Below are 21280 nucleotides of genomic sequence, written 5' to 3' on the forward strand. Positions count from 1 at the left end.
TCACATTAATATTATGCATACATCTGCAGCTTCCTGTAAAAAAGCATTCACAGCCAATTTCTCCTCTTTTGTATCAATGTAAAGCTGCAGTTACTCCACTGAAATCAGTTAGGTTTGTTCATATTTGTACTGGTGTACCTAAGAGGGGCCAGGATTTCACCCTTAGTTTGTCCAGTGAAAGTGCACTCTGGAGAGGAATAGATAGAAGAGGTGAATCTGAAAGGGTGAAGGCCCCCCTTCCTAAAACTGGACTAAATAGTCCTACATACTCCAACCATCTGCTCCTTTTTCCCACAGGGAAGACTTATTAATTCTATTTCTTTATCCAGTGCCTGACCATAAGTAATCCTGCTCATCCAACCATGGTCATTGTAAATGCTGTAGGAGTTAAGCATAAATTTATTTATTTTAAATAATATAACTGAAGCAAAACTTTTGTGGATCACCTGACCCCTAAACACCAGAGATAGGTTGGCCATTACCAGGAGCCACTGAAACACAGGACAGTATCATCATTATTTTGCACTGATATGGCAACACATGGCATCTTATAAACATGAAAGTGCCTAAGGTGGCTAATTTCTCTCTTAGGGTATGTCTAATGTGCAATCAGAGATACGACTGCAGTATGTATAGCTTTGATCTAGGTAGCTCAAACTACAGCAGTGAAGCCCCAGCATCATGTGCTGTAGAAGCCCATCCAAGATCTTGGGTATGTATGTGACATTCCCTAGGGTACAATCTGGATGGCTGAACAGCTCTGTCCTCCCAACCCTCCAACCTGGGTGCCTTTCACACTGCTTTGGTGTGAGAATGACCACTCCTGGCCTGTTCGTATTCCCCCCTACCTCCCCACCAGCATGCAAAAATCACTTGAAGCTGAATGATATGGAGTACTTGTGGCACCTTAGCTACTAATATAAGCACTCTAGCCCCTCGCTTGTGAATTATATTGGAGAGTGACACTTGAAATTTCTCAGCCCAGACATGCGCATCTTGAACTGCCCAGTACGCTCCTGGACAATACAAGCTCATAGAAAGTCCATCATTTCATTAATAGAAAATGATATACACACACCCTGTTACCTCAAATGGAGGTTCCAAACACTTCAGTCCAAACACACTGGCTTAGATAAAACAATAAAACAAGTTTAATAACTACAGAAAGAGAGGATTTAAATGATTGTAAGGAATGAGGAATAAAAGTCAGAATTGGTTACAAAGAAATAAAAGCTAAAATGCAAACTAATATCTAACTTAACAAACTAAGTGAACTTAAAGAAAAAAAGTTTCTCTCAACATATCCTCCCCCAACCGGGATTCCTCCCCCAAACCAATTATACTTTCTTTGTCTTTCAAACGTTGTTGATGCCATGGGCAGAGAAGAGGAGAGAAAGGTCCTCTGTTCTCCCTTCTTATAACATTTCTTTGAGAATCGTCTCCAGCTGGGTTCAAGTGATGGCAAGTCTGCTGCCAAGATGTAAATTTCTTGCTCACACTCCTCCTTCCTGCCAAAGAACAGCCAGGTGATAGTCCATTTGATTTAGTTGATACCTGCCTCAGGCATCAGTTTGCCTTTTGTCTCTGAGGAACTGATTTGGAATATGGTTTAGTAACATTATAGAGTAGAATCTTAACTTTACATATAATGTTGTCACACATATTTTACCAGGACAATAACGATCAATTAATTACAAGTTTTCAAATGATACTTTACAAGGCACACTTTGTACAAAATTTATCATAGTCTTGTAAAAAAAGTGGTGAACGTGAGGGTACAGACTGTCACAATCTACTCATTCAGCTAGCCCAAGGTACCACCTATCCTGCAGTGATTTCAGTGCTACTGTTATTCAAGCTACCTAGATCAAAGCTACATGTTCTGCAGTCATACCTCTGATCGCAGTGTACACGTAGCATAGGACTCTCTTCATGCATGAATTATTTCTCATACATAGACAGCTGACAGATAAAAAAGTCCGTTGGTTTTTATGGTTTCTGCAGTTGGGAAAAATTGAGTTGCAATTAGCTTAGTTTGAGACATATTTATATTACGGGAACTCATTCCTCTTGTGTATATCACTTCACCACTACTGAAATACACATCTGTGGCTTGAGCCTCTCTTACCTTGACCTAATGCAGCTTCATTTCAGTTCAAAAGTCCACTACTTCTTTTAAGACATTACATGGAGTAGCTCCAGTTCTGGTATGTGCGGCTGAATGATATGAATGCTATCTGCAAACTGAGCGCTCAAGATGGAAGTCACAAGAACAAGTCCTCTCACTTCCTGCTAGTATTGACCTGATAAGAAATTCCATGACAATAGCTTTTCTTGCTGTTTTCCCTACTTCCTAACCCTTCCAAAGCCAGTTATCACTTCTTTTAAAAAAGAGAAGTTACTAAATTTCTTTGCCTCTCAGAAAGATGAAGGTTCACTCTGAGGGAAGCACAAAGGGTTGAATCATTTACTATCTCCAAGCCAGTTTTCCCCCTCCTCTTTATTCCAGTTGTAATGCTTAGGGTCATGCCAAATACGGAGTCTAATTAGAGGGTTGGTATAGCAAGTCATATTACTGACCTGTGGGCAGTTTCCATTCTGTCTGATCTCTCTAATTGGGTTTCTCTACAATCCACAAGTCCCAGTGGCAAAATCTTTAAAAGACATTCCTTCTATAACTGCTCACAGGCTGGAAGATCTGAGCAATAAAATACTTTATGGAAAAGTCATGAAGATAAGGTGAAGTCAGTGCTCCCCAGAATCACGAGGGTGGGGGGTATTCTCTCTTCCATACATGTGAGTAATCCTTATTAAGATCAAGGTCTGTTAAACATGTTCATCAACAACTGAAGGACCATGCTGTGTTTGAGAACACCATTGGGAAATGGAAAAGATATCAGAATGAAGATATCAAACAGCAACATGGTACAATGGGGTTTTACGAGCAGCTCTAGGGCAGTGAATAGATCTGAGTCATCCTTTTTCGATTATTTGTGTATGCGTCACTTCAGTCTGACTGTAGCCACAGCATTATTAGCAAAACTTACTAAAATTTTACTGACTTACTCTGAATGTTTTTCCTTATAGATGGCTATCCAGGGAAGAGAGAATGGATTTGTTTTCAGCTGAAACACTCCAAGGGATCTGAATGGAATTTTCTGTAGCTCTTTTTCCTAAATATTTCTAAGGAGGAGTTTAGCCATTCAGTTAGGGGATGATGCTTTAGGAAGGCCATTCTCTATTTCCAGTTCTTTACTGGTCAGTGGCCCCTCTGTAATTTTATGGCCCCGCACAACAAAGGTTTTAGGGACTGCAGACATGTAGCCCATTTCCTGGCATGTGGCATATAGATGGGGTGTTGCCAGGCTACTTTTAGTCCAGTCAGCACTGACCACAGGGAGCGGTTGGTGGAGTCTGTATCATTATAGTTGGTTCTAAAAATGGTTTTAAAAAGCAGATAGTGTAACTTGTTGCAGTCAATTCTACTGAGGTAATAACAAAGGAACAGGATAAATTACTGACTGGGATGAGTTGTGTGCCTCCTGCCATTAATCTCAGCCAGTTACCTGGAGGTTGTAGATAAGAGCTGAAAACACACCCCAAACACTTAAAGACTAATGGAATTTTATTTAGTGTTATTGTGTGTGCACAGGTCTTCTAGACAACTAAAGCCTCATGCTCTGGCCACTTAAGTTGTTTGAATCACTTCTAAACATTCTATTCTGCTTAGAATGTAAATGAAATTCACCCACGTAAACTTGCATTTAAAATGTTACTGTTTTCTTACAGGTTCATCATGTTGCTAACATAAATCAAACTTTATTGGCAGAAGAAGAATAAATAATGTGCAAATGCTCAAGCTATTGCTAAGAATCCATCAACAGGTAAGATAACTGACATCAGCCGTTAACAATGAATCACTGGTGCAGCTAGGGTCTTCACCTTCCACATGAGAGTACATTACATGCATAAATAGATGTCATAAAAGATGTCAGTAAGAACTACAGTGTTATAGTGCTGGCTATAAACACACTAAATAGGAAAAACGCACAGACAATATTCAAACTGTAGCTACTGATCTACTTACAGCAAGTAGTAAAAGAAATAAAGGGGTGATACATTAGTTTATCAAGCACTTGCTATAATAAATCAAGGAGGTCTCAATGCATCTACCTTTGAGCCTTGTCAAGAGAAAACCTATGCAGGCAGCTGGCCGAAGATTGCCTTTTAATGTTAAAGTGGTTTCTTTCAGTTCATTTGATCTCTTTAACATAGCCATTGCCTTTAGAGATCGAAGAACTCTACCTCCTGAAAGTTGTTCTACCAGATGTGTGTTGCAGAACTGCATGGCTTCCCAACCCTGAAGCGACATCTGGGAGATTTAGTGGAAATATACATGGGGAAGGATAACAATATCAATGCCTTCTACTAAGATTCAGCTGGAAATTGTTAATCTCTTGATTTTACAGGCTCTGAAGTGCCCTGCTTGCATCCAGAGTATAGGTTCAAAAATGACCAACGAATAGGGATGACCTCCAAATATGTCAATTGCCCTGTGCTGGGATGATTGTACATTGCCTTGCAGTATAGTAACACTTGCTAAACTATATGTACACATCATTCGGGTACATGACATCATTATAGAAATCCATTGAAAGGACTTTTGCCCATTTACTTTCATCATGTTCCTCTCAAGAGAGAGCTAGTCTGAGATCTTGTTAGATTCCAGATGGCTTGCCTTAACATTACCCTTTTTATTAGAAATTTCATCTCTTGGAAAAATAAGTACTTTGTGGTACTGCAACCCTTTCATTTATGGGAGCAACATCCTGAAACTCATGGTAGTGGCACCATGCATTTTTAGTATAACAATTAAATTATTACATTAAAAGATCAAACAGAGGCAACACAAGATGTGTGCAGAGTTAGTAACTCACTAGCCCTGTCTGTAGATTGAGCATTGATTTCATTAAGTGCAAGACATAAAGCATGAAGTATTACCAAAATGTGAATCACTTAACTTATTGGATTACTGCGAAAATATGACAAAAAGTTTGCAGATGAGTGAATGTAAAAATTCTCCATACTATGTTATAATCAGTCTGATACAGCTCCTGAAAATCATGTGGAAACCAAGCAATTTAAGAAAGATTTCAGCACTGAACTTCAGAGTGTCAGGTAAGTTAGTTTCTTTTCTTAGGATACTTCCAATCAATGAGTTAAGCCTCCTGTCCATGCACAGTGGTCACAATTAAGAAGTCAACACAGGAAATCTGCTGTTTTCCCTTATATAAAACTTTCAGTATGTTGAAATGAGAATATATTGCTGATCATGTATTGAGAAGTCTAAACAATTTACATGGAGGAAGCGCTTCTGTACTGGATCAAGTTATGACTGGACAGCTATACCTTCAAAAAAGATGATACACCTCCATATTGCACTATTTACATTCCAGTGATAAATTCAGCCACATTAAAAAAATCAAACTTCAGAATTAGCAATAAAATCTGGATATTGTTGATATATAATCTAACTCTTCATCTTTTATCAGTGCCTATGGTAGATTTAATCTTTTCAGCATCGAGGAGTAGTCAGCATTCAACGTATATATTACCTACTTCAAAACACAGCTTAAAAATGTTATTAGCTTTTGTTTGGGGAAACACCATCACATTAAGTCTTGAGTCAAGTATTTTGAAAGGGACATTTTGTGTGCTCCACACTAATTGTCCATCTTATCCCACAATGCAACATGCAATAAGATGCACTTTTCATGCACAATTGGAACATAGAAAACAAATCAGTACCCTGTCCATTCTCTCCTCAGTGGAATAAATATACAGTCATAAAGCCCAAGACTCTTGACCTCTCTTGGGAAAGAGGAGGCTAGGTCTTGCTTTAGTGTTTATGGATCTTACTATATTCCACTTTAGCCCTAATCCCAATGCCTATAAAAGGCTCATTTCTCCCTCAGGGTAAGCTTTTTATAGAAGCATTTCTTGCCCTGGAAATAATGGAGACTATTAGGCTATTAGTAATGGGAGTTGAGCCCATGATGAAGATTTCTGCACAATGTGTCAAAGCCTCTCCTTGCTCAGACCCTTTTACTTGACTTATGGTCATGTTAGACTATAACAATCATTTTCAGTTTTTATTTCAGATTGCAGGTCAAGTTTTATTACTTGTTGGAGATGATCTCTGTCACTGAAATAGAGATCTCAACTCCTTAATAAATACTGACTTTCCTAGTCATTTATTATCTTTCTTTCCATAAGGGCTTACCTGTTTTACTCTGTCTTGAGACTTTGGACCCAATTCATTCCAGTATAAGTTTGTGCATTTGGACAGAATGGGCCAGTCTGTTTGCCATTGCATATGACAGCCATTTGATGGAATTGTAACCTGTAAAATAGATCTTCAGTCTGTTATACACTTCCATAAGGATAATAAATTATTGCTTGCATTTGGATTTGTTTTTCAGTAGCAATAGCTTTGCCTTCCGCACTGACTTTTATAGCATTCAGAATCTACAGTTCACATAGAACTGTAACAGCCAATAGCAGATGATAGAAATTTATCCTCTTATGAGATGAAAACAGATGAAAAGAGATAAAGAGGGTTAGTTGGTCTCCGTGGAGGAGTCCCTTTTCTAGAAAGGGAGGAAGGCCTTGTGGTTAAGTCACTGACAGGGACTCTGGAGATCTGGGTTTAATTCCCAGCTCTGTAAGATTCCCTGCATGATTCACTTACTCTGTACCTCAGTTTCCTCTATGCAAGATGGAGCTATTAATATGTCCTCTCTGACACTCCTGCCTCTTTTGTCTAGTTAAATTGTAAACTCTTCAGTGCAGTGACTTTTTTTTTTGTACTACTATAAACAGTGCCTAGCACAGTGGGGCCCTGATCTCCATTGGTGCCTCTTGGAGATCCTATAATATTAATAAATAATAATGACAGTTTCCTGAACATCATTTTCTTAGCACAGTTTTCTCCTTGTGCACTGATGAACTAGAACAGTTCTGGCTCTTGAGTGTTTCTTTCATATAGACTGACGGAGGGCGGGGCGAGAAAGGGGATTTACATGTGACTATGATCTCCCAAATAGAAGCAAGACTGTAATGTTTACTTCTATTACTAATAATAAAGGCCTAGCTTTTATTTTGCACTTTGCATCCATAGCTCTCAAGTGGTTTCCAAAGGAGGTGAATATCATAATCATCCTTAATTTATATATAGGGAAACAGAGGCACATGACTCATCAAAATTCTTTTGGAAAGAACAATTTGAAGTTGTGCAAAGGGAGTTTTGGGGCAAGAGAAAGGGACTCCTCTCCCTTGGAGAGTGATCAGAGAGCAGAGTCAAACTGCTGGGAGCTCTACCTCCATAACAGAGAACTTGTAATCAGAATGACAAAAAGCCATTAAAAGCAGCTAGATAGTAGGTAGCCTGAAGGGGAGGAGATTGATTAATGGATTTCAATGTGAACATGATTGATTTTGGACACCTACTGCATGTATCCTTCAACAATGATTTATCTTAATTTGGTGGGTATTATCGTGAGTTCAACCAGATCTGCACAAAACTATCTATCATGCCCATCATCAGCAGAAGGAAATGTTGCTTTCAATTTATTTTATATTTTATCCTTCCATTTTCTTTCAAATATGCCTCACAAACAGAAATCATTTTTCTTAAAATATTTATTGCTTCTAGTTATTGAAATATTTGTGGTCCAGGTACCCCACCAGTGCACTGAACATGTGCTAGGTTTATAACAATATACTGACACTGAGTAACTCAAAATAAAGTGTTTTGTACAAACAGCTAGAACTATGGGAATGAGTGAGAAGGATTGGTTTGTTTTTACAATAGATATTACAATAGACATTACCTAAAGTTAAACTATATACTGTGACAAAGCTCTGTCCTTGCCTCCATGGGTCCCACAATTCCTGGCAGATTTCACTAGCCTGAGAGGCTCACTGTGACCCTCCACATAACCCTTCTGTCTCTAGAGACAAGGGTTACAGTCTACTGAGCCATTTTCATCATAAGCCAGCAAGGGAGGTGAGGAGAAGTTATCCTTCCTTGCACAGTCTCTGTTGTCTTCCAGTCTCAGTGATTAATCGGGGGCAAAGGGGTGGGGGAGCCCAGGCCCACCCTCTACTCTGGTCTCCAGCCCAGGAACCCTAAAATTATCAGCTATGTTTGCTGACCTTTTAGAAACATGACATGTACAATTTCCTGGGCTACTTCCCCCACAGCAGCCCTCACTTCCTCAAGCTCCACTTCACCCTTACCTCAGGGCCTCTTCCTTGTGCCTGATATGGTGTGTACTACTCAGCCTTTCCAACAGCACAACTTCCTCCCACAGCTCCTGACATCCACACCCACCTGACTGGCTGGGAGGCTTTTAACTAGTTTCAGCCAGCCCCTGATTGGCTTCAGGTATCCCAGTCAACCTAGCCTTCTCGAAAGTTCTTAATTGGCCCCAGGTGTCTTAATTGACCTGGAGCAGCTTCCATTTCACTTATCCTGGTACCAGGGATTTGTTTAGCCTGGAGCTAATATATCTATCTCCTACTACATTTCTATAGCCATCTGGCCTTGCCCCATCACAATACAGAAGGTCAACTGGGTTTACTGTATGCATCCTGCATTACAGAATCAGATCACATAGATACAATATAGTCAGCTTATTCTATAGTTGCTGTCTGAGGCAATTAGAGGGGTGAAAGTGTAGCTCCCAGCCCAATAACTGCAGTTCTGATGGGCCTTTCCAAGCCAGGCAAATTAAGAATGAAGAGGGAAATGGGTATATTTACATTGTAGGCAATAAAATACTCATTTTGTTAGAGCTGTCTTGTCCAGGGAAAATTTTCTTTAAGGATTTATAGGGGGTGCTTAAATTTAAACAGAATAAAAGAGAGCTATTCACAGAGGACAAAGCCTGAAGTCCTTACTCAGCATCGTTAGTCTTTATTGAAGGAAAACTCCCAAGCCCTGTCCTGGGCTTCATCCTCCTCCTCCCCTATGAAAAGTTATTGGAGGGGACTTCTAATAGAGCAGTTTCTGCAAGGATTCCCTCATAGAGATTCCATCCTAGAATATGATCAGAGCAGGGGTTTGCTCCAAGCAGTAAGCCAACAGGATCTACTCCCAAGCTTGGCAGAATCCCCCGTAGGATCTATTTGAACCAATACTCAACTGCATGGGGGTCTTATGCCTTGGTGTGGCTCTGACAGCCCCCACAGCATCCTGGCTGCCTCTGGATTTCCTGGCATGGAGGGGAGAAAGGAAATCCACAAAAGCTTAATAGACCTTCCAGCCCTATTGCCTGTTTTTCAGTACCACCTCCCTGGTTTTATCCCTTTTACCTCAGAGATTCAGGGGACATAACTAAGTTAAAATTGAGAAGAGACTTCAGAGTCTCGTCCAAAGGTTGAAAGCACCCATCCATGTAAAAATATGGTATCCTGGAAGAAGTGGAAGAGAGTTGGGAAACAGTAAAAAAAAAAGAAAAATAGGCAAAAGGAGACAGATTAAAGAATGGGTGCAGGAGTAGGGAACAATAGGCAGCATGAGGGATAAAACCCCCAAATGTATAACAATGAGAAATAGACAGTAGGTGGAGAAATAGTACTAATAGGAGAATGGGAAATGAGAAAGCTTTACAATAAATCTCATATGACATCTGAAGGGTATGCTTGTGTTCATTTTAAACAAAATGTGATTTAGAAGGTACATATGCATAAAGAAGAATGCTGTGGCTCACCACCCTAGGAACAGTCTAGAAAAGGCCAAGGGGAGGGGGGTGAGCTCAACATGTGGAGTGGAGAAGTATAAGCATGTGATGAAAATAAAGTTGCAGTGGGGGAGGTTTAGGTTGGATATTAGGAAAAACTTTTTCACTAGGAGGGTGGTGAAACACTGGAATGCGTTGCCTAGGGAGGTGGTGGAATCTCTTTCCTTAGAAGTTTTTAAGGTCAGGCTTGACAAAGCCCTGGCTGGGATCATTTAATTGGGTATTGGTCCTGCTTTTGAGCAGGGGGTTGGACTAGATGACCTCCTGAGGTCCCTTCCAACCCTGATATTCTATGATTCTATGATTCTATGAACAAATCCATATATGGAAAGGTTAAATATGATGGCTAGAGGTTTGTGTTATGTAACTTGTTATGTAACTGCCAAGTGCTATAAAATAGCAACGGAAGGGGCTCCTTGCTGGAGGGATTCTGACTGATTTTTGTACCAGGAGCCCTCCCTTTGTGCACATTGAATAAAGTCTTGTTGAATTGAATTGAATAAAGTATCGAAGACCCTTGATTCTGCCTGGCATCTGACTCATTTGTTTATTATTGAGAACCACAAAATCCCAAAACATCCCCCTTCACCCTCTTTCTGTTATCTATTAATTCTGCTTTCACACTAATGAGAATACAGAATAAATACAATATGATTCCTTAAGATTTACCTCAAGGTAACTGTCAGCAGAATTTGGTCATTACATGTGTAAACTTATTGAGACAGGCACTTCTCCTCTTACATGTCTATAAAAATTTTGGAGGGTGAGGAAATATCTTTTATTGGACCAAGTTCTCTTGGTGAGCGAGACCAGCTTTCAAGCTTACATGGAGCTCTTAGAATCATAGAAACAAAGAACTGGAAGGGACCTCGAGAGGTCATCTAGTCCAGTCCCGAGCACTCAAGGCAGGACTAAGTATTATCTAGATCATTCCTGACAGGTATTTGTCCAACTTGCTCTTAAAAATCCCCAATGATGGAAATTCCATAACCTCTCTAGGCAATTTATTCCAGTACTTAACGACTCTGACAGTTAGGAATGTCCAACTAATGTCCAACCTAAACTGCCCTTGCTGCAATTTAAGCCCATTGCTTCTTGTCCTATCCTCAGAGGTTAAGAAGAACAATTTTTCTCCCTCCTCCTTGTAACAGCCTTTTATGTACTTGAAAACTGTTATGTCCCCTCTCAGTCTTTTCTTCAGGTTTGGAGAACTACCTTGGCATGTCACACCTAAATACAAGGTAGAACAGATTGTTTAGCATAAGTAGTTAATACATATTCCAAGGGACCATTCAAGGTGAAGTGGTCTGTTAACTTCCTTGTAGTCTTGGGGTGGGGACGGGAAAGGGAAGGGGCAGGTATTTTACTGAGTTATAATAAGCTCCCAGGCTCATCTTTTGAAGGTGTTTTGTGGGTTTCCTTTGAGGATGAGGACTGAGAGTTCAGATATAGAGTGATTGCTTTCGGAAAAGTGTTCACCCACATGTGATGTGGTGTTTTTGTTTTTTATCATTTTTCCTGTGTGAGTTATTCTGAGAACTTGATGATTGTTTGGTTTCACCCACATAGTTGCTACTGGGACATAAAGTGTCCTGGATGAGGTCCACCACATGTTGTGATAGGCATGTGTAGGATCCATGGATCTTGAAATGTGCGGGGAGTGTTGATCACTGTAGCAGTGGAAATACATCTGCGGGATTTGCATCTGTTGTTCTGGCAGAGTCCGGTGCTGCTTTGAGTTGTTTTGTCCTGGTCTATGGGGAGCTTGCTTCTGGTGATGACCTTGGAGTTTTGGTGAGCTTGGAGAGTGTGAGATGGTAGTTGACAACTAGGGTGTGTGGGCTGAGGGGCTTTTATTCTGTATTGAAGTAGGTTCTCTTGGGGCATTTGGGTGGCCCATTCCATGATGCGATCTACCTCCCTGGTGGAGTGTCCTCGTTTGGTAAAGGCCATTTTGAACATGTTAAAGTATATCTATCGCGGACTTTCTCCTCAGAGCATATTCTGTGGTATCTGCGTGCCAGGCTGTAGATAACAGATTGCTTGGTGTGTTTGGGGTTTGTTCTTGATCTATGACGGTAGGTGTGTTGATGCGTGAGTTTCTTGTATATAGTTGTCTGTAGGGTTCCATTTTTGGAGATGATCACAGTGTCCAGGATATTGATACTGGTGTAGGAATGTTCCAGAGAGTTTAATGGACGAGTGGTTGTTGAAGTTGTGGTGGACATTTATGAGGGAGTTTAAGCCATCTGTCCAGAGGATGAAAATGTCATCAATGTATTTCAGGTATATCATTGGTTTCATGGTGCATTTGTCCAGAAATAATTCTTCAAGCTGGCCAATAAAGAGGTTGGCATATTGGAGAGCCATCTTAGTCCCCATGGCTGTTCCATGGTTTGGACAAAGTGCTTGTTGTTGAATGTAAAATTGTTATGGGTGAGGATGAAATGGATGAATTTGGTGATGTGTTTGGGGTGGATGTCTGAGGGTTGTCCATTGTCTTTCAGATATTTGAGGCAGGTAGCTTTGCAGTCATTGTGAGGGATGTTAGTGATCTGAGGGAGGTGACATCCATGATACAAGGATGGCATCCCTTGTGTCTACTGGTTAGATTTCAGGGACTGTATAGCTGTTCTTTGATGGGGGAAGAGATTATGGTGGATGTGGATGTGGCGTTTGTTTGTGGTTCACAGTCAGTTTTTTCCTGCAGCAATCAATAAACATAATGATCAAAAGCATGGTTTATTTGCTCTATGATGTCAGATGATTCTTTTTTCTTATGATTGGTGGTGGGGACATGTAACTGTGAGTGGTGCTGTCTTATTGTGAAAGAATCCTTCTCGTTCTCCACATGTTAGTATGGTATCTTGTTGTGTAGTGGGGACTGACATGCTTACAACAGTACTACCTACAACAATGGAAGACATCTAATTTGCTGCCTGAAATCGAAACTCCATAACATGCTTCCTTTTTCTTCAAAACTTAAGAGACATCTACTTCCTGAGCAAATGCAAGACACAAAAATATTATCCCCAGCGGTCTCACCCTCTGACCACTACATACAACTCCAAATATGCTGGGATACCTCTGCAGACAGACTTCAGAAAAACTGTGGAGTCACTGACTACACCCTGCATACTCCAGAAGGGACCACCTCAAACAGGAAGTCACCACTTTCTTCTACACACTGGAAGAGACAAAATCAGGAGAGTTACCTGGAAATCATACAAGAAATCCAAAACAACTATCAAAAAACCCCTGATTACAGACATACAACACAAAAACAAGAAGTGGAACCAACTACAGCTACTCTACAACCCACAGAAAACCTCCAGGAGAAACCATGGCACCAGTACCCACTACATAAATACTACACAACCCACAAACATTGTCAATTTATCAAGACTATCCCTAACTGGAGCTGAATTATCTGTATTCTAAGGGACTGAACTTCTGCCCCACCACAGAACTGGCTATCATACTAACATGTGGAGAACTAGATCTTCTGCATGGTTACGCTTTGTAAGACTGCATTCATAGAAACACCAGAAAACATCTGTGTGGTTTTTTCCTTTCTTTTTGCAACATGGAGTTTGATTTCAGAACAGCTATGAACAATTCTCTCTCAAGACAGGGGCACTTGTAAAATAAGTGATAACTCAGCCAGGCATTATACCTCATTTACACACCTGTAATGCCATCTGATTGGTTAAAATTAGACATTGGCTCAAATCACACTTTTCAGACTCAAATCTGATAATCTCTAGTTAAAATTATGTGAAAGTTGATAGAAACTCATATTTTGTTTTAATGAAACATAGCTCTCTGCTATCAGATGGCAAATTACATTTTTACTAACTGGCAATAGGATATTTGGGTCTATCCATTAAATATAATTCACTGTCTTGTTTCTGATCTTTACAATAGCTCCACAGGACCAAAGACTTTAAGAAGTTATTATAGAAAAATCCCTAATCTCTTCCTTTGTCACTATCTTTACTTTTAGCATTACTCTGTTTCAGTTCTCTTTAGATTTTGATCTGTACTGGATTTCTTCTGTGCCAGAATATTAAACAAATTCAATTCTTCAGTATGTAAATATATTCTCCCTCTTTATGTGATTGCTCTTCCAATTAGGCATCGTCCACCGAGCTGAAAGTCTGGATTTCATTACTGTTAGTTAACTAATTGACAGTGCTGTTCACTGAGCTCTTACCCGTCCTGTGGTTGGCACGTGGGATCCTGTGTCTAACTTTAATTACTACATTAACAGGAAAATGGAGCAGCTTTTCAGATCACCAGGTAATTATTTCAGTATTGCCCCCGGTCCTGTGTTTCTGCAGTTTTCAATAACACTGTGTGGTATCCTATGGTTTTCCATGGTAGCCAATAGGGAATGGTGTAGGACCCTACCACAAGAGCACTTAGCTCTTGCAACTAAGAAGGAAAACTGAGGAACTCTACACCGTGAAATCACATGTTTCTGTTAGTGGACAGCACTATGTATGGAGGTGATAAGCTGGTATTCACTATCAGTGATCCTTGCAGTGATCCTCTCTCATTGTGATCTCTTTCCTGCATGAGTGTCAGGTGCTAGCTCTTGAGTAGTCTGTAGGCATCAGCTCAGCACTGAAATTCATAGCTGGAAACAGGACCAGCTCACCTGTATGTTAGTAGTGTTCAAGATAGGAATTAGGAATGTAAGTCTATTTATAGTAGGTAGGTCCACACTATCCTCCTTGGGTGGATGGTGCTCATCATCACCAGGAGCACTTCCACCGACGTAAGAAGGGCAGCACGGGGAGCTGAGAGCCCAGTCTCTCAGCTATGCTGGCAGTTCCCTGTTGGGATCCTGGCTGCCCTACAAGCTCCCAGGCTTCTGGCGGGCAACCTCCTCCTCTGCTTCCATTCCCCTCCAGGAGTGAGGGAAGCCACCCAGGGCTTCTCCCCTTCCTGTTCCCTGCTGGGAGCCAGGGGAAGCCACCCAGGGCTTCCCACCCCCGGAAAGCTGATTCCAGCTGCCCCAGCTTCTCCCTGCCCCCCACCGCCTGCTCCCCAGGGGAGCCAGGCAGCCTTGTCAATTTAATGACTTACTCAGTGAGCTGTGAAATTGACAAGGCTGCCTGGCTCCCAGCTGGAAGTGGGTTGGGGGCAAGCCACTGGAGCTTCTCACCCTGGCTTTCAGCTAGGGTGGGGTTTGAAGCCTCTGGGGATTTTTGCCCTGGCTCCTAGCTGGGAATGGGGTCCATTCCCCCCCATCTCCCAAATGGAAGCAGGCCCAGCCATCCATCTCTCCAGGGGACAGCCAACAGCTGATGTAAGGGACACAGGGTCTACACAGACACTGCGTGATCCTAAGTACAGCAACATAAGCCCCACACCTCTTCTGCAGGTATAGTTATTATGGCGGTGTAATAGGGCACTTACAACGGTGGGAGGAAGGCTGTAGTGTAGACACTGACATAATTAGGTCGACATAAATTGCCTTATGTTGACCTTCTGTGTTGTGTAGATCAGCCCTTAGACTTATGGCAATGTGTTTAGTGTTTGGACTCTATGGAATGCTTGGAAGCTGCCACATTCATTAATTTCACTTGTAATGTCTGTATCCCATGCTATACAGTTTTGCTTTATAATTGTAAAAATGCTTACTCTGAACCTAGTCAGGACTAATGGTATACCCGCCATCAAGAAGGGTGATCAAAACTAAATGGGCCATTGTGGAACATCACAATACAAAGGCTGGGTTAATGATCCTCTCACACCATGAAGGTTCTACATGCAAGAAATCCCATCTCATTAGCTTGAATGCTGGAAGAAGAGGATAAAACAGGAATACAAGAAAATTTTCCCTTTGTTGTTTGGACTCTCACAGGGCTGGAACTATGCAACAGAAGCAGAGATCACCAGAGTCAGTCTGTCTAAGCTCTAAAAGACATTTAGTGCTGACAGATTACTCTGACCTTTTGGAACCACAGACTAACTCATTTGTGTATATATATATATATATATATATATATATATATATATTGTGTATATATTGTGTATATGTATATATATTTAGTACATATATATATATGCCTGCTTTAGCATATAAATAACTCTTTTCTTTTTCCTAGTTAATAAATCCTCAGTTTACTCTAGAGGATTGGCCACAAGCATTGTCTTTAATGAGAGATCTGAGATACAAACTGACCTGGGCTAAGTGACTGGTCTCTTGCAACTGGAAGATACCTGAATCTTGTGTGACCTTTGGTGTATGGCAACCAAGTATCACTAAGTCCAACTTGTGTGGATCGCAAGATAGACCAGCATGCCCATGGGGACTGTCTATGGCTCCATGGTAAGAGAGTTACAGTGCTTCAGGAGTTTGCATTTGTAACTGGGTTGGAAATCTAATTATAGAACACACAGCCAGCTGGGGGTGTCTGCTCTGCTTTTGACAGTCTGCCTTGAGGTTGGTGCTCATGGTTGTGAACCAGCCCAGACAGCATGACAGAGGCAATATGAATGATGTCACCCAAATAATGAGTTGAGGCATTTCACTTGATAAATGCAGAGGTAACAGCAAAAGGTGCTGCCCCCCTCCTAAAATGTTAACCTTGTTCAGCTGAACAAGGATCAGATGCTGCTCTCAGGTACATGTCTAGGGGTTAGGGCCCTATCCTAGAAGTCAGGAGTCTATTCCTAAAGTAACAGAGCAGATCTGTTTCCTGTATAACTTTATCTGCTGGGTACTCCCAGACATTTAGGAATAAAGCAGTGGCCTAATTAAACCACATCCATTGTCGTCTGGCATAACTGGACAATGACCTCACTGCACATTAAGCAATGGGGGTCACTGTCTGGCTTGTCAGAAAAGGTATGTTGCTCCTTTGGAGGCTAGAGAGCCAGAGAGTTACTTGCTATGGCAGCTTCATATCAGGTCAGCGTGGGATGGCTGATTCATCCTCCTCCCACACTTTGCCCCAAGAGACCAGAAGAGAGGGGGAACTATTTATGTCCACTTCAGTGCAGGAAAAATCGCTCATACCTGGACCAGGTAGAGCAGCCCCCACCGTCCCACCCATGGAAGTGGTTAAACACCAGGTGTTGTCATCAGTCACTATGGGCATTAAGCTGGTCACTCCTTTCACAAGGGACTAGGGAGGAATTTTTTCCCCTCACTCTTAGATTGGGCAAGAAGAGGTAGGTTTTCCTTCACCTGCCCACAGCACATTGGGGGCTTAGTTGGAGCAAAAAAAAAAATTAAATGGGATGTGACATTCCTGGGTTCAATCCAGACTAATGAGCAGCTGTGCCACCCTTGCCCTGCAATGTTGGGAGCCTTATGATGCCTTGCTGAAGGAGTTCCCACCTGGGCTGCTCACAAACAGCCTTCCAGCATGCAAACCACACCCCGAGTGTGGGTGTTTGTGTGTAATTGTAGCCTGCCAACCACACCTGGGTTAGTGTGGCTCCCATCAACCTTGGTTTGTAGTTCAAGGTGACCCCAACACATTCCCAGTCTCAGATTTCCCCCCAGAAATGTATGTCCTATACTGCTCAGCCCTCTCCTGGACAATACAGTCCTTTATATCTTTAGTAGAAATAATATGCACACAACTTGCCACCCCAAATGGAGTTTCCCAAATACTTCAATTTAAACACATTGGATTAGGTTAAGCAAGAAAAAAAAAGTTTAACTACAAACTGATTTTAAGTGAGTACAAGTCACGAGGCATAAAGGTCAGAAATGGTTACAAAAAATAAAGCTAAAGTTCTCACCACATGCTTTCAGCCCTCTTACTGACCAAATCTCTTAGGTCAGGACCCCTTCTCCCAGTATCTAACAAATGTTTTCTTTGCTGTTTCAGGTGCAGTCAATGTGATGGGCAGGGTGTGTGTGTGGCTGCGGTGTTAGTCCTTCCTTTTTATAGTCTCAGCCCCCCTCTTCAAAGAGATTTCCAGCTGGGTACCAGAAGCCAGGAGACAAAGTCTATGGAGCAGGATGTTCCCTGCTGCTTTTTTTCTTACCTGTTTGGGCTTCCTTTATTTCCCTCTGTTTACTGCTTAAATGCAAATTAAGCAGCACACACATCCCTTTGTTTGAGACAGGCCTGTTTGCCAACCTCAGTTTGGAACATATGTTAATAAAACCAGACAGTGGAGTCTTATAACGTCACACACAATGTTGCCACACATTTTGTCAGAACAGTGATGGACAGCAAATTATAAATTTTTAAATAACTCACAAGACATCATTTGTACAAAGATTGTTACAATAGCATGTAGGGTGTGGACACAGTGGTACATTCTGTCACACAGGGATTAGGCCATGATGTTACAACTCATCAGGTAAGTTTGGGGTGGATGTCCAGCACAGGAACTCCATTGTGGAAGGGATATGGTGATGAGAATATGGATTGTTAAAAGAAGTATTCTTTAAAAGAATGGAAATAGGGAGGTGTGGGGTTCCTATGACTGGTACAGCAGGGAGTCAACCTACCCGCCACATCCCTCTTTAGGGGAAGGGAGGCAAGCTCCTAGCAGTGGGTTGGCTGGAGACCAGGATGGGCAAACGGGGACAGAGGACAGCAGCCTTCAGCCAGGCATATGTAAATTACCTGCACTGTACAAATACGGAATTATCTGCACTGTACAAATTTATCTGCCAGGTACTTCCAGACACTTAAGAATAAGGTTACAGCCTAATTAAACCACATCCAGAGTTTCCAGTCTTTCTTCTAGCATAGTCAGACAATGAGCTTTAACTCTCACTGAATGGCACTCCCTCCAGCCCTCACATCATATCTGTGGCCCTTTTCTGCACCCTCTTCAAGTCTTCAACATCCTTTTTGAAGAGGCTGCAGTGTTCTAGCACTGGTCTCACCAAGGCTGTATACAGAGGTAACGTCACCACACACTTTCTGACTGCTCCCTGTTAATGCATTCAAGGTTTGCATTCGCTCATTTTACCACAGCATTGCACTGGGAGCTCATGTTGAGTTGCTAATCCACTGTGAGTCCTAAATCCTTCTCTGTAGCTGTGTTCTGAGATATCTGAAGTACATTTTTAGCTGAACACTACCTTAATGCCATTGCCAGAAGATGACTGAATATTCTGGAGTTTCTCAACTGAAAATTCTGCAGATTACTACTACTCAGATGTCTGACTATTTAGCCTGTGTGTAAATAACAATGTACATGTATAGAGTGCCCCTTATCCAAAGAGATTCCAAAGCAATTAAGAGATTCTAATTAGTGATTACTTCACCCACTGAAGAAATGCAGCCACTTCTGAGGTGCAATGGGGCAGTAACATGTGATGCCAGCAACAATTCACAACAGCTTAGCTGAAGTAGTGAAGAATGTCATACTTCATTGAAAATACAGGGGAAGATTACTAGGTAGAATGGAAATATCCAGAAATAACTTGAACAGTGGGCTAACTTTAAACTCTTAGGAAATGTCATAGGGCCCAAACCAAGAAAGAAACATGCACACAGAGTAAAGGAAGCAGAACCCCCTTTAGCCTCCCCAAAAATACCAACCCACAAAGCCTCTTTTTCCCCTTATCCCTCACATACAGGTTACTTTTTTTCCCCCTTTTTTCCCCCTTATCCCTCACATACAGATTACTCTGCATGGCCTACTTATACACTTGTTTCAATGCAACTGTCATTTTCTGTCAGTTAAGACAGGGCAGGTATTCATCACAGATTATACCCAAATATATTAGCTCTTGCTTATTAAGCAGACCCCTCTTCCCCACCCACTTCCAGAGTTCTGTTTTCTCAGAGGCATTGCAGTCCACTAGATCTATTTTTCAGCATGTTGAAACTTGTGTTTGCCCTTCTAGCATGTATTCCTCATTATAACTACAAACTCCAGAAGTTTCTCATTGAGTCTTTCCAGCTACACTTGTCACACTTCACAACCAGAGAAAATGTGGATCTCTCCTGTTTTCCAGAGAACCTGAGAAGTCCTTGGCAAATGCTTCTTTTCTTCTCTTCCTGACTGTTTTCTGATTATTCCACTACATTTTTCCAATCTTGTAAGAGTCCCACTCATCTTCTCAGAAACCATTCCAATGCACTGGTGATATTTGTGAGTGAAAAGGGCCCCAGGGTTTATCTTGCCTGGGGGAGGGATAGCTCAGGGGTTTGAGCATTGGCCTGCTAAACCCAGGATTGTGAGTTCAATCCTTGAGGGGGCCATTTGGGATCTGGGGCAAAAATTGGGGATTGGTCCTGCTTTGAGCAGGGAGTTGGACTAGATGACCTCCTGAGGTCCCTTCCAACCCTGATATTCTATGACTCCCAGCTCCATTCCTCAGGGTGTTTTTGCAGGAAATGGTCTTACCACTGCAGGAAACCTATTTGTTCATGGACACGTGAGTAGAGAAAAAATGGAAGAGGCTCTATTTTCCAGCATTGAAGTCTTTCTACGTCTATTCTTTAAGTTTTCCTGCTTATTGATAGTCCAACAAGATTACTACATAATACAATTTTCAAAAGCACCTGAATACCATTGAAAGTCAAAGGGTCTTAGGCACCTAAGTGCTCTCGAAAATTTTACCTGCAGTCTCTCTTTTCTCTTGAATTTCTTTCAGCAACTAATTGGAACAGACAGTTAACAATAAACATTGCAATCAATCTGTAAAGTCCCAGGAACAATAAAAATGACATGTTTGAATAGTAATGAGCTCAGAGAGACATCCTTGGACAAGTATTTCTATTTCAAAGAATCAGTGTAGACTGTTGACAAACTCCTAGATAGAGCAGTCTGAACACTCTAATGAATACCGAAGAAAGACTCTGGAACATTTCAGTGACTGAAACACAAAATTTACAGTTATGTTTTGACCATTATGACACTGCTTTTTGTGAACATTCACAGGATCAAAGCTCTGCTTTACAAATGTTCCAAATAATTACTAAATGGAATCCCTGTTACAAGAGGACATCACCTTAGAAATTCTCCCTGTTTTTTGTGGTCATCCAAAGAGGGACCAGAAACAATATCATGTAGCTTAGATGACCAGTTACAGAGCTCCAGTGTCAGCTACAAATACAAAATACCCATAGATAAGAATTACACAGCAATCTATAAACTGACATATGTTTGCACAGAATATTTATCAAACAATTTCATACAGCAAATAAGCCTCTCAGACTGCAATCTGCTCACAATTTGTGAACAGGATCAAGGGCTAAATTCATTAAATAAATTGTTTGTTGTGAATTGTTTACCCAACTCCCCTCCAAGGTGCATTGCAAAGAAGTTGTGTAATGTCTGCTTTGCAGGCTATATAAAGACAGACATTAAAATGATACTTACACCTTTTCCCCTTGTTTCCATCCCTATGAATATTTTAAAACTATGTACAGTTCTCTGTGTTCTTCATGATTAAATGCTACTATTCCCTTAGTTCTACATGAACTGGTATATTCTGACTGAAATAAACAACAAGTAACAGAAAAGACCCCACA

General features: G+C 41.3%; 1 protein-coding gene across 4 annotated transcripts in view; it reads right to left on the reverse strand.

Moving 5' to 3' along the window:
• The window catches only part of LOC144263186 (uncharacterized), a 289824-nt gene that overhangs the window by 58530 nt on the left and 210014 nt on the right, over nt 1-21280 (reverse strand). For 2 of the 4 annotated variants that reach the window (XM_077813960.1, XM_077813964.1), the window contains exon 6: nt 1192-1998. The exons of the other annotated variants lie outside the window; for them this stretch is intronic. The gene's annotated coding sequence lies outside the window, so the exon portion shown is untranslated. Of the gene's footprint in view, nt 1-1191; nt 1999-21280 lie in introns of those variants that run through there. 4 annotated transcript variants of the gene reach the window in all.

The sequence above is a fragment of the Eretmochelys imbricata genome, chromosome 3, assembly GCF_965152235.1.
Source record: "Eretmochelys imbricata isolate rEreImb1 chromosome 3, rEreImb1.hap1, whole genome shotgun sequence".
NCBI lineage: Eukaryota > Metazoa > Chordata > Testudines > Cheloniidae > Eretmochelys > Eretmochelys imbricata.